This window comes from Calidris pugnax, unplaced genomic scaffold, assembly GCF_001431845.1.
Source record: "Calidris pugnax isolate Ruff unplaced genomic scaffold, ASM143184v1 scaffold103, whole genome shotgun sequence".
NCBI classification, from domain to species: Eukaryota; Metazoa; Chordata; class Aves; order Charadriiformes; family Scolopacidae; genus Calidris; species Calidris pugnax.
Genome location: NW_015090990.1, coordinates 8,006,174 through 8,019,164, shown reverse-complemented (window position 1 = coordinate 8,019,164; position 12,991 = coordinate 8,006,174).

Sequence of the window (12,991 nt, the reverse complement as noted above, 5' to 3'; positions counted from 1 at the left end):
TTAAAAGTGGAATTAAAATGTCAAAATAAAAATATTAGCTATGGAAATATGTTATTTATGCTTTCATTATTAGCTTAATAACAAACACACTTTCCAACATATTAAGAAAAGACTTGGAAATTAGAAACTCTTTACTTAAAAAAACCTCCGCCTTATCTGTAGTCACAGATAGCTCATTAGGAAATACCTCTGTATTGATCAATTCTGCAGTTCCAAAAACCTGGAAAAAAAAACCCACAAAATTTTTAAACAAGTTTGGTGACCATACCCACTGTAAAATCTAGTGCAGTTATCTGAAGGCTCCTATAAACAGAATCAGCTGGTTTTCCTTTAATCTTAGGCTGAAAGGGCCTATGTCACAGTAGCCATATGCCAAAAAAATATTAAGAACATTCAACAAAAAGATCTGCAACTTCTCTAGGTCAAAAATAAAGCTATCTGTTTTGTGGTCAGTCTTAAGGATACATACAGTTTTCTATACCATGCAGATCAGCAGCTCAGATGCTGAATAACAAAAAGCAGGACTCCTCAACACGCAGTAGCCGTGCACCCTTGAAAGGATCACACCAATGTCTCTCTGCTCTCCTTGCCAGCACTGGCATTTATAAACGCTTTCCCCTTACTGCTATCTCACTTTGAAGCAGCCAAAGCAAGTCATATTTTGTTGCTGGGTTTTGGCCTCCCCTCACAGAAGGTACACAGCTGTCAGGGAAGCATAATGGTTTATGTTTGAATTCCATTGAAGGGCCAGACCCTACTCCCTCAAAAGTCAGAGAAAGTTTTTCCTTTGACTTAATTAGGAGCAGAAAGAGGTCTTGAGTAGCAAGTTTCTTCAATAACGTATATATTTCAATGGAGTAAAGTGACAGGTAAAAAACAGTGCTACCACCTGAGGAAGTGGCATAAATTCAGACATCTCATTAGCACCCCAGATCCGACTTACCCTTCTGTCACTGGATGGGAAAGGCCACTGAAATGACCATGGCAGCCCAGTATGGGTGATCAGCAGATTTCTCTATGGATGCCTGTAACTACACCTACACTTAAGAATTGCTCCACATACTACAAGGCCTCTCCCAAAACCCCAAGAGCAGGCAGCAGCAGCACCACCACACAGCTGCCACTCCTACCTTTACATTGTTCCCACCTGCTGTTACTTTTTACACCCTGTGAAACAATGAGACCTGGTACTCCCTCCTCTTCCTCCTCCCCCGGGCAGGTCATACCAGCTGGGCCTCGTTCAAAGACACATTGCAGGGGCTGAGGAAGGAATCAAAAAAAGAGCAGTAACTGCTTAACCTGGCCGAAGCAGCGCAGACTCCAAATGTTGAACCATGTCTCTTGCAAAAAACATCCGTCACCTGAAACATACAAGAACCTCGCCACATCTTGTATGTTGTCTTGGGAATATATATGTAAGACTATAAAAATGTGTTAGGAAATTTATCCTGAGAGAAATACAGTATCAGAAGGGCCATCACCTTTCAGCTGTTAACATCTTAACCATTTTCATCTTTTTGTACGATGCAATAAAGGAACAAGATAAAAGTGAGGACTATCTGCCTGTCAAATCACATTTTATTCTTTAAATTAAATCAGCTTTCATGTTATGCGGGCATATAAAAAGGTTTGGAAAGCAGTGTATTTTAACTCAATTCTTTAACTCCCAAGTTTTCCACTAATGGGAGAAGAGCCTCCCTGTACTTCACCCACCACACTTCAGCCGACAGCCACACTTCACAGCCCAGGGACAAGCTGTGGGGAACACAGCTCTGAATTGAAACGTTGGTGTGTATCTGACCTCCAGAAACAACAACAACAACGCCAAAGCTTATACCACCGCAGTGAAAGACAAACAAGCCACTGTACTGAAATGAAAGCTAAGAGTCACCATACCAAGTGACTATTTTTTTTTAAAAAAACACCAAAACCAACATGTTGAGGGACTTGGCCCTACAGTTCTGTGAAATGAGCTTCAATTTGCCACAAAAAGGCCTGAAATATGGCTAACGTTCCCATCAGGTGTATTTTCCAAAGTCCAGCTGCCATCAGTCCCAGAGCGGGACAGGGCCAGCCCACCTGAGGAAATGGTGACCAGTGATTGCCACCCTGGCACTGATCCCACGGCAGGCAACTCCTCCACCAACCAGAGATACCTCCATTACCCGCCTCTCACCTGGGATGGAGGGGAAGGCATGGCCATGTTGCTAAGGCCCTGGAGGGTGGAGGGCTGACAGCACCCCCGGCCCAGAGCCCGGCGGCAGGGCCCACACTCCTGTCTGGCACCTGCCCCCAGCACAGGGACCTCCTGCTGCGGGGACGGGGGTACAGGGGGGTGCTGGGGGGGCTCGGTGGCCTGGGGGGCTCCAGGCTGGGGTCAGAGGTGAGCCCCAGGCCCGCTGTAGCCCACGGCTGGGCCTGAGGAGCACAGTCCTGGTCCGGGAATGGCCTGAGGAGTAGGGGAGAAGCACCGGTGTGGGCCTTTCCTCCGTGTTAAGGGGGATCCGGGGAAAACTGCAATGGGTATAAAGCCATCGCGCTCTTTTTTTTCAGAGAGGCTGTAATCCAGCCACACGAACAGCTATTGAAAGACGTGGTGGCCCCACAAAGCATAAATCCAGTCACAAAGGGATGAGGCAAATCAGTGATGGATCGGCCTATCTGCAGCTATTAAACACAACAAACGAAATGCAATTCCAGCTCAGGAAGTTTCTGAAGCACTGCTCCCCAGAAGCTGAGAGGCCACGCCAAGGGGAATATCTGTTTTATATATGCCTTGTTTTTAATCCACTTTCCTTAAGCATCTGTTACTGGAAAACAGGCTCCTAGGTTAAACAGACCTTTGGTCTGGCTCATGATAGTTATGCATCTCCATTATGTTTACCATTTCCCCTGAGAAAACCATTTCAGGCTTCTCCGTTCCTGCTTGCCAAAGGAAGCCGCTTGTAGCAGGGACTCTTCCTGCATTCTGGGACTCTCTAATGATTATTTGGTTGGCTCCCGGGGCATGTGGAGTTCTGCAGCTTCCTTAAGGTCTTACAAACACACACATCCCCCCCCCTCCATCTCCAAAGGCACTGAAATAATTTCAAACAGATGTAGCTGGGATACTCTTAAGTCTTTCCCAAGAGCATTATAGTGGAGTGGGTAAAATACTCAGACCCCAGAGACATGAATCAGAGCCCTCCTAAGAAGTTAGAAAAAGCTGCATTTTGGTGGTAGAGGTGTAAATAAAAACCTAATCACTGAGGCCTGAAAGCTGAAAGTGGCGAGTTGGTGTCCTAACTGTTGCCACAAAAACTATGGGCGTTAGCTGTGTTAGCTAACATGCCACCTATCCCTGGGCACATCTTTAGGGCTAACCTAATCTTTTTGTGAACTTTTCAGCTGCAGTATTGCTTATTGCAGTCTAGTTCAAAATTATTTCCTAACAACTTATTTTAAAAGAAAATGAGTTTGATAAAAGTTACAATGTGATAAGTGTGACATTACACACACAAATGTTAGAATTTATTTGTAGAATTCAAATTTTAAAAATCCTTGGTATTGATCATCATTAATATAACTCTAAACACATCTCAAACTAACAGGCATTAGGGATATATCCAAATATTGGTTAGGATTAGTAGAGATTAGTTTGATTTTGCTACTTGATTGCTACCTGTGCGTAAGAAACTTCTATACATGGAAAAGGAGCACAGAAAGTCAGGTCAGCCACTTAGTTTATCTGACTGATGTAAGACTTCATGGCTTAACCAACAAGAAGGACATCTCCTGCAGGCAAAAAATCAGATGAGACTATTTTATGCTTTTGATTTACCTTTTTGAATAAATGATGATAGATAAAAGTGATACCACTATTAAAAAGTGCTGTGGAATCAGCAGCAAGTCAAGAGGTTTGGTTGCTTTGATTAAGGTTTATCATGCGGCATTGAGATGGTAGGAACTCAGTCATTTCTGCAGCACAATTTCATGAGAGAGACTGCTATTACTGCTTTTGAGATCAAGAGCAATACATTAAGGACATATTAAGGATGGTATATTACATAGTCTATTAATTTTAAAGGGATGAGGCATGTCTATAACTGGAGGTAATCCTGGTTGGATCATTTATCTTATTCTATTTTATAAAATGTGCTTTGTTGTATGCTGTGCTTTCCTCATACCTTTTAAAGAGGAAGAAATGTTTTCTAAACTGAAATAACAAATAATTAACACGAAATTGGCATATGCTCCAAAGCTAGAGGCTCTGCTGTGATCTAACCATCTGGCCATGGGAGCACGATGAGGACTGCAGCACCCCTAGACTATTGCTCTCCAGAAGGAATTGTGCAGTGAGGAACTCCCTACCCACAGGCAATGGGTAACTGCAGCAATTCCCTTGAAGGCTAAAGCTCCCCCTGTCAAAGCACCCAGTCAGCTCAGGGAAAACAGAGCCATGTTCCAGAGCATCCCACCTGCTCTGGGGTGGCTCATGTCCCTGTAGGACACACCAGTATTGCAGCTGTTTCTGGACTTTGTGCAGAGAAGGCAAATTCCATGTGCCCGTACCCACGCTGTCTTGCAGATCTGTACAAAAACCACCGGGAATCTAAGCCTACATCATCATTCTAATTGTTTTTACCAACATCTAAGTTTTGCATCTTTGATAGTGTGTGTATCTTAATTAGGAGCTGGTTCTCAAGTGTATTAAAAAGCAACTGAACAAACCAAATAATTGTATAATTCTAATACATCATTCTGAGTATTCAAAATATCTAATTGCTGTAGCTTATTAAAAACAGGCCTAAACTCACCCTCTTCCTTCCCCTTTCTTGAACGTGCTCAGTAAGTGGCAGAGATTCTAACACCTAGATCAGAGTCCAAATCCAAGTATTACAGCTCATACCTGACACCTGTTTTAAATTAAGTGTATCGTGAATGAATGCACACAATAAAAAGACAAATGAGGTTCTAACGTATTTAGGCACTGTATAAAGGATTATTTTAATGTAACATACTATTCTGCTTTACTGGCTGTTTAGTATTTAATATTTCTTAGCTGGTTAAAACTGTGGTTCTAATGAGACAAATAACTGAATGGTAAAACTAGAAGGTAATTCCCACATTTAAGTCTCAGTGATTTCAGCACTCTGGAATCACTATATATAACTTAGGAAATTTTCCTCATGTGTACCAAAGTGTTTCAGAATAGTACAATTAGGCACAATGATTTGGTTTTTTGGAGGGCAGGGGAGAGGGCAAACCCCATGAAGGTAATGCAACAGCTGCATACTGAGACAGCCTACGGAGAACTTCAGGGCTGTACCACAAACTCTCGTGAGTTGTGTGGGGAAACTGGCGGGGACTGACTCAGCTAAAGGCTTCTAAAAATTCTTGGGTCTTGTGTCTCCCATTCAGGAGGTAGAGAAGGGAACTAGGACTCTTAGTGTTGATATTTTGAGCATAAGCAAATGTGGCTCATGAAAAGGAAACGTTTCCTACCTGCTTTGCCTTCTCCCTTACCCTCTGAAGAATAATGATTTTCAGATCCCTGATCCTCTTTTTTCCCCTTGTGGGAAAAACTTTTACAAGCCCTTCCTCTGATGAAAAAAGCCCACTTCCCTGTAGACTGCCAGGATGCGCTGAGCGTGTTTACTGTTGTCCTTCTTTGTATATTCAAGATCCCATTGGGGCAGCAGAGTTACAGCTCCAGTGTTTACGTGCATTATCTGAGCTGCTCTGGCCAGTTTTAAATAGTATTACAGAGAACCTACTTCCCCTAACAAGATTGCTCACGGTTCTGCTCTCTCAAACTTAACTATTCAAGCACTCAACATAGCCTCGATTACAGTACTTTGCAAGTAGCTTCTCAGTGCCATTATACAATTTATTCAAGCATTTTATTAAGACGCTCAGACATAGCCCTAGGTCTCATGTAGGCACATAAGAAGATTTGGTTAATATTTTGGAAAATATAAAAGTGTAATCTTTGCCTGCTTAAAACTATTTTGTTTCAGTTCTTTCAGAGCAAATTAACAGAAGGAAGTCAGTGGAGCCACGCTGCTGAAGGATCAGGTAATGCTAAGAATGGGACTCCTATATTGGGCTACTAAGGTGAACAAGCGACGTTTTATAACATGTAAAGTAAGCAGATGTCAAGTGTTTGGCTGGCTTTTTTTGCAGGGCTTTTGCAAAAGCAAAGCACTACCACTGATCCTGACCAGAAGGAAAGCGAATTATTTAGATGTGAGGGGAAGAAATGAAGCCCTTCCTACAGTCCTTTGGGATTAACATACGGTAGCTGAGAACACCTGACATTCTCAGGCTATGTTATCTTTCCTGTCTAATCTCTAATGAATAGCGCACATTTTCCTGTCTCTTTTTCACATGTGCATCCTAGACTTGTGGAGAGCTGTCTAAAATAAGGGGGAATGTGGCAGCGTGACTGACATCTCCTTTCCATACAGATGAGAGATCTGCATGTGGAGATCACAGGCACGCCATCTGATCCTGAATAAAGCATGTGGGACATGACCCCAAGTGAAGATACAGGCTTTGGTCTAATAAAATTTCTTTTAACCTGCTTTGTAATTAGAGCCTGTTTTGAAAGTGTGCTCTGTGATGGCTGGTTCATGTTAAAAAGGAAAATGAAAAATGTTTTTGAGTAGTATATAGGTCAATACTGGAACTTTGTTTAAACAGCTCAGTATTCCTATAAGGACAAGGACTTGCAGATAACAGGAATATATTGCTTTTGCAGTCAACCCTGCCTTTTAAAAATACAAAAAAATAGGCACACACTGTTGTTTCTGATGAAGCTGGTGACATGGCTATTTGTAAAGAGAGCATTTAACCTGTGAAAAATATCACAGTTTATAAATTTTGAGTATTATTTTTCATTTCAGTGATAAGTAATTCCTTTAAAAAAGGACGTTTCTTCCATTTTGTCTGTGATTCAGTGGCAACAGGAAATCACAAATGTAAGAAATAGTGCTTTTTATGATGGGACAGGCTGACAGGAAGGGCAAATTATGATGTTTCCCAAAGTGAGTTACTTGCTCAGCATTGGCATTAATGGCCAGTAAAAGCCAGTGACCGATGCCATAGAGAAGGGGATTAAGTTGAGCTAGATGGAGGCTCCTATCTTAAGGCAGGGATCATATCATATTGTTAGGCCAGAGAGAAAAATTAAATCCAAAGCCTAAGAACTTTGTGCTCACGTGAGGATGGGGTAAACCAGGCTTCAACCACATGCTGCTGTACACACAATTGTGCCAGTCGTGGGAAGAGGAAAAAAATGTAACCCTTACCTGGGACATCAGAAGGCTCCACTGCCGAGGCAGCAGGACAGACAAGGCAGCACTTTTGCTGCTGCAGTTTTTTTTCCACTCTGGAGGAGGGGAAGCAAAAGTGCGGGAGAGGAAGGGTCGCTACGGTGATGCACACATTAAATGGTCTACAATATTCCTACACTGGTAAACTCTTCCTGGCTTAGGCAGAGCTAAAGGGAATCAGATATCATAAAGGGGATTATTATTTCTTTGGTAGTTCAATTAGAGGAAAGGAAATTCTGTCCTTCTTACCACTAATGGAGAAATCTGTACCTATACAGAGACGCTGTACAAGGTCTCTGCACCACTGAAGGGTGCACTTCAACTGTTCAGTGAGTAGTGGCCCTGTTCACACCTCTCTACAAACTTGCCACTTCTCCAAGAGTTCCTGGCCACTAACTTCAGTACCTCATAGCATGGGACACATGGCACAGCCACCTGGAGAGGAGTTGGACCCCTACGATGTACCTACACACCCTGGAGTGGATATCCGTAACCTTTCTCAGTGGGCACACAGGATTTGTACACCGGGCTGGGCTCCGGTCAGCGTGGCTGAGCAGGGATGTAATCACCAGAGCTGGGTCAGGGACGTGCTGGGATTTCCTCTGCACTCAGGTAAATGTGTACAGTGAAAAAAAAAAAAAGAGATGACGAGAAGAAAAACGGGACTGATGGCCTCTGGGTTAAAGGCCAAATCTCACTATCCATCATCTCCCACTGACTTGCCACAGTCACAAGGTCAAAATATGTTTCCTTTGGTTTTCATTATCCATAATGAAACACCTATATCACTTCAAATCAGTTGGGAGTACATATTAACAGGGAACAAGCCAAATAAACTTATTTAAAAGACCCTTTCAATTACATACCCTTCTACTGATTTTCTCTGATCAAGACATTCCAGGTCAGGCTTGATGAGACCCTGAGCAATCTGATCTAACTGAAGATGTCCCTGCTTACTGCAGGGGGGTTGGACTAGATGACCTTTAAAGGTCCCTTCCAACCCAACACATTCTATGATTCTGTGATTCAAGAGCACTCATTCAATCAGCCCAGGGCCTTGGATCCTTCTTCTCAATGCTGCACGTTGACACTTACCTGACAATTGTGAGCCTTGCTGGTTGCTGAACACTTTCAGGTCCTTGGTGGCTTGGACACTGTTTACCTGCAAAGTTATTGAAGATACCTGCGAGGCAATCCCTTTGGAGGAAAGCTTTGTTTTCAAGCTCAATCGTCTCGAAGACATGGGGAGTGTGTCTGGCAAGTATTTTTAAAAAGTTTGGCAGGAAAATCTAGGAAGCCTTTGAGTTGACTCCATCATGTGCCAGAGCAGCAGACCCTGTATCTCTACCACAGAACTCACAAGAACCTCATATAAAGAGTGAAATAATTGGAGAAACTAAAAAAGAGAAAAATAGACTCTAACAATCTATCTTAAGATCTATCTTAAGATCTAACAATAAGTGAGCCATCATACTTTTGTTTCTCACCACTCAATATGGGGAAAAGCTGACAAGACCTATTAAATGTTACAAGGCTCATTTAGAAGAGCCTAGACAATTGTGCAACTACTTGCACAGAGATACAAATTTACCTTATTTATAAACTTTCAAGCGGTCTGCTAAAATCCTTGACTACCACTAAACAGTAAAACACATCTTTTGTCCAAGAGTTTCAAGACATCAGCATATCTCCTATTTCTTCAGTATTCAAGATTAATATTAGATATAGGTGAGAATATACAAACTGAAATAGTTAAGTTGTAGTTACTTACATAAAACATATCGCAATCTCTCAAACTCTGCAAATAATTTAAGATCAAATATTTCTTTCAAAAATTACATCTATAATTTAGTATGGAAGGAAGAATTATATGGCAATTACATGGTTTTAGCAAGGATATCTCCCAATATAGCTTAAAAAACCCATTATCCTACTTTTTCTATAATAGCAGTTGAGGAAGTATGAAACATAACTTTATAAATTTGTTGGATTATTGCAGTGAGAATCTGGTCAGTCGGGACCAAAAGGGGAATCCTGCAATCTTCTCCTGGGTCAGTCTCACACAAATAAAAAGGAAGGCTTTGTTGTGATAAAGCCCACAATTTGGATTACATGACTTGGCCCGTAACTAAAAATAATTTGATTAACAACATGTTAAAAAAAAAAAACCCAAGCTACCTGAAGAACAATGGCAGTTGTTTTGTTTTATTGCTTTGTGTTGTTTTTTTTTAAATATTCTCTGTTTGAAAGTTTGCTCAAGTGTGAAAGTCACTTTTCAATACAGAAAACATGCCAAATCTCAAGTTTTTAAACCATATCCTGAGTTTTTGGTAGAGATTAATTAATTTGAATTAACTATAAGATTAATTAGTTTATATGATGTGTCTATTATACCAGTGATATTTAAGTTTTAAAATTCAGAAATGAATTGACCTTGAGCAGCATATGTACTCAAAATGTGTAATTAAAAATAATATTAATCATTTAATTTTATAAAATGAACAGCTGTTCTAGTTGATTGGAAACAGCTAAAAGTGTAAAATGTATTTTGTGAATGTAAAATTAAAAGTTAATTTTATTATATAGTGCAATTTGCCAACTAGAAATAAATTCTTGAGATGTAAGCAATATATTTTTGTAACGCTCTACCCATACATCAGAAAGGTCACATGTATATTTAAATGCCATATTACTATAAAAGTTTAACGATTTCAATTGAAAAGCTATCATATGATTTAGCTATTTAGAGATGAGTATGAAACAGCTATGATGGCTATGCCCTCTTTTTCCAATGATCTATTTAAAAGCTTTAGAGAGAAATAATGTTTCATTAAATATTTTTTGTATTCTAAGCACTCACTTTTACTTACCTTGTGTCATGAATCCTTAATTTTCTGCCTTTTCTTTTTTTGGTACTATTCCCACAGATTTAAGACTTTAATTAGCATTTGACATCATGAGTTTTCACTTAAATGCATCTCTCCCTCATAACAGGTATTTAATTTTGACCGTATGTATTTTTAACCTGTGCGCTTTCATGCTTTAAAGGTAGTCATTATACAGATATTATACAAGGTGTATAGACATGTCACTGGGTTTTTCTGATATATATATTTTTTTTTTCAATCAGATACCACCACCCCCTTGACATGGTGCAGGCTGGTGACTGCCTGGGCTATGGTCTTTTGCTTAAAACCTAAGTTACTTGCAGGCTCACACTTAAGTGAGTGGTAAAACTCAGTCTTTCAGTTTCAAGTTGTGTCTTGAGGACTGACTAAGAGCCCAAAATAGTCTGGCTAGACCAGGAAACATAGATGCTGGGTAAATTCAGTTTGTCATCCAACTGGAGAAAAATCTTTCCATAACGGTCCCGCTTAGGAATCATTATGCCTATGCTTATTGAGCTATTTTCTGCTGGTTACGTCTGCTCTAACAGCCACAGTTCTCCAGTTCTTAGGCTAAACTTTTTCCAGAAACCATCTAATACCTTGCTTCAGCTCGTGTTAACACTTCATCTTGATCTTGGCACTCACTTAGCAGAGAAAGGCCATCACTGTGTGGCACCATCCAAGTCCGTTATGTAAGTGGACTTTCCATACCCTGTGATACTGTCGTGTCCCCTCTACTGCTACCAACAAAAGCACTTTCCATTGCTGTCCATTTTAAGTAGGTCTGATCCGAACACAGAATTGAAAGACTATTTAATGAAACAAACTCTCTGTTAAGGCAGTCCTGAATTCTGTGACACCACATTCTTATCAAATAAAGGAAGCAGGTTGCCACTGTATGCCATGAAACATTTCAAAAAGCAGAAGCATTACGTTACTCCTGATGACATATTTATATCATATGTCAGTAGTAAGTGGGATGTGCTTTTATTTCAAAGACTTTTTTGACTAAGGACTTCTGGATGAGGTCCATCAGTTATTTCCTCTATTGCTGATGCTCCTTCTGTAACACTCAAAGTACCTTCTACTTAATATCCTTCAACAACACGCTTCTGGAGCCTAAAACTTTGGCAAAAGAATGCTAACCAATGATGCTAAACATATTTCTCACAAGGCTTTCTGTAATAGGACAGGTTATAGAAGATTCTTCAGTAGTACAGAAGATAACTGCCTGCTTATTAATTTAATAAGTTGACACTAAGAATATGGTGTGGGAAATTAATTCAGAATCATAAACATTAAAATATTGTTGAGGAGCTGTGCCACGGTAACTGTCCATTAACTTCTCATTATTTCAGATGTGAGGGTTCTGGTGGTATTGTCTCATCTCATTATGTCCTGAGAGAATAGATTCTTTGCAGTATTTGACACACACACAAACACATCCGTTTCACACGTTCTGTCACTATAAACATTTAGGGAGCTGCTGCTCGTCTTGACGCAGCAGTCCATGGCAAAGTCTACCTCTGTCGTTAGGGTTGTGACAACCGCCACCAGAGGAACCCGTCTGAGGCTGCACGGCTCCAGGTTAGTGCCACTGAAGTCTCGATGGGCACTTTTTATTTGGCTGTCTCATTAGGTAACCAGAAAATAAAGCTGACTTGGTAAAAATATAAGGAGCAAATAACCTACTCTCAATGTTAAAATGCAAAATTTAGCAAATTACTAATCAGCTTCCTAATTTGTTTGTTCTGTGGAAATTTCAGTTAAAATAAGTCAGAGTGAACTTGTTACAGTAAAAAAGTCATTATTTTACAAGAAATTTGCCAAAATGAATGTAAGCCCAAACTCATGCTTTCGTGATGCCTGATGAGACATAAGGAACCTAAAAGCTGTCACTGCCTACCAACTAATTTTAAACACAATTTAGTGCCAAGTACCTTCCCCTGTGCAGGACAGGGACTGCCATTTTGTCACACTAGGAGGGTAACAAACATCTGACCCTTAAATTCTTCCATTTTACAGAAAGTTAACATGCGGGAAGCACATTTTGGCTGTGCCGTGCCAAAATCGGGCCAGGAATGGCTGGTGGCCACTGGGCCCGTGGCCTGGACATCTCTGAGACGGGGCGTTACTAACTTTGACACCTCTGCCCCAATGTACATCTCGGTCTGTAAGGCTGGACCTGCCCGTTCACTCCCAGGCCTGGCACCACCTTCCTCTTTCCCCTCACGGCTCCATGTGTAGGAAAGGAAATGACAGGATTAACCGAAAAACACCGGACCAACCAAACCAAAACAACCGAAACCCAAACCAACAGGCCAACATCGCTCCGAAGAAGGGATTATAAAGGCGTTTACCATGAGCAGCTCCCAGGTCACGGTGCGCCGAGCTCCGCTTGACCCCGGCGAGGCGGCTGGACCCGGCCCTGCCCGCCGCCGCCTCAGCGGGAAATGGCGGGAAGGCGGCGGGGGAGCCCGGGGAGGCCGATGGAATGAAACCCACGCGGCGGGACCCCCCCCTGCGTGACCCCACAGTGTTAACGTGTTTATTTCACGCTGCAGCCGCGGGTCGCTTTACAGAAACATCTCATGCTGGAGCCCCGCACGGGGCCGAGGAGGAGGAGGAGAGAAACACTTGTATTCAAACAGAATTATTAAATAACCTGTACACAAAACTTCAGTCTTTTCCCCTGAAAGCACCGAAGGCTGAGCCCCGGCACGGCCCGACCGACGCTGCCGCTCCGCCTCCGGGCGCCCGCAAGCCCCGACCCCCGCGGCGGCGGCC